Here is a 462-nt window from a genome sequence, read left to right on the forward strand (position 1 = left end):
AGCAGGAATTCCTGATGTGCCGGTCATGGAGGGAAGTGACCCCCATGGCCATGCCAGTCCTGTGAGGAACGTCAGCCGTTGTGACGGGACCTTGAGCAAGACTCCCCAGCGGGGACTCAGTGTAAGCTGAATTATCATCCTGTGCTCGTAAGCTGCATCGTGTGAGACAAACCTAATTATATTTTCTGGCTGCGCGGATTCTTTCTCAGGTATAACAGATAAATCCTGACTATTATGACTAGGATGACCCTTGCAGACGCTCTTGGGAATTTTCTTGACCTACATCACTCATTTGTCACACTAACTTATAAGGGTGTAGAAATACCAATGACAAAATGAACCCAGCCTTTGCATAAGGGTATTCATCTGAGCATAGGTACTTTTCTGTAATTGAAATCTTAATGAGGAAGTACACCCGTCATTGTGAGCCTTCTTGTACTTTTAATTCTGCTTTGCCAGCTA

Source organism: Egretta garzetta, unplaced genomic scaffold, assembly GCF_000687185.1.
Source record: "Egretta garzetta isolate BGI_Z169 unplaced genomic scaffold, ASM68718v1 scaffold12, whole genome shotgun sequence".
Lineage (NCBI taxonomy): Eukaryota > Metazoa > Chordata > Aves > Pelecaniformes > Ardeidae > Egretta > Egretta garzetta.